This window comes from Corylus avellana, chromosome ca4 (assembly GCF_901000735.1).
Source record: "Corylus avellana chromosome ca4, CavTom2PMs-1.0".
NCBI lineage: Eukaryota > Viridiplantae > Streptophyta > Magnoliopsida > Fagales > Betulaceae > Corylus > Corylus avellana.
Genome location: NC_081544.1, coordinates 819,479 through 819,724, shown reverse-complemented (window position 1 = coordinate 819,724; position 246 = coordinate 819,479).

Sequence of the window (246 nt, the reverse complement as noted above, 5' to 3'; positions counted from 1 at the left end):
ACAAAAAAAAAAAAAAAAAAAAAAAAACCCAACTTTGTCTTCCATAGTTACGTGATCTAGTACCTCGTCGTCTTGTCCATTAATGGTGCAACGACGCACACCTGTCCGGCCACCGCCGTGTTTTTCGGAAGATGACGTGGCAATCGACCCAAAATTATCCACAAATAAACATTCAACCCCAAACGGAAACCAAAGAAAAAGAAAAAAAGAAATCCATAATTTGTTCATCTGAATTTCTTTTCTTCT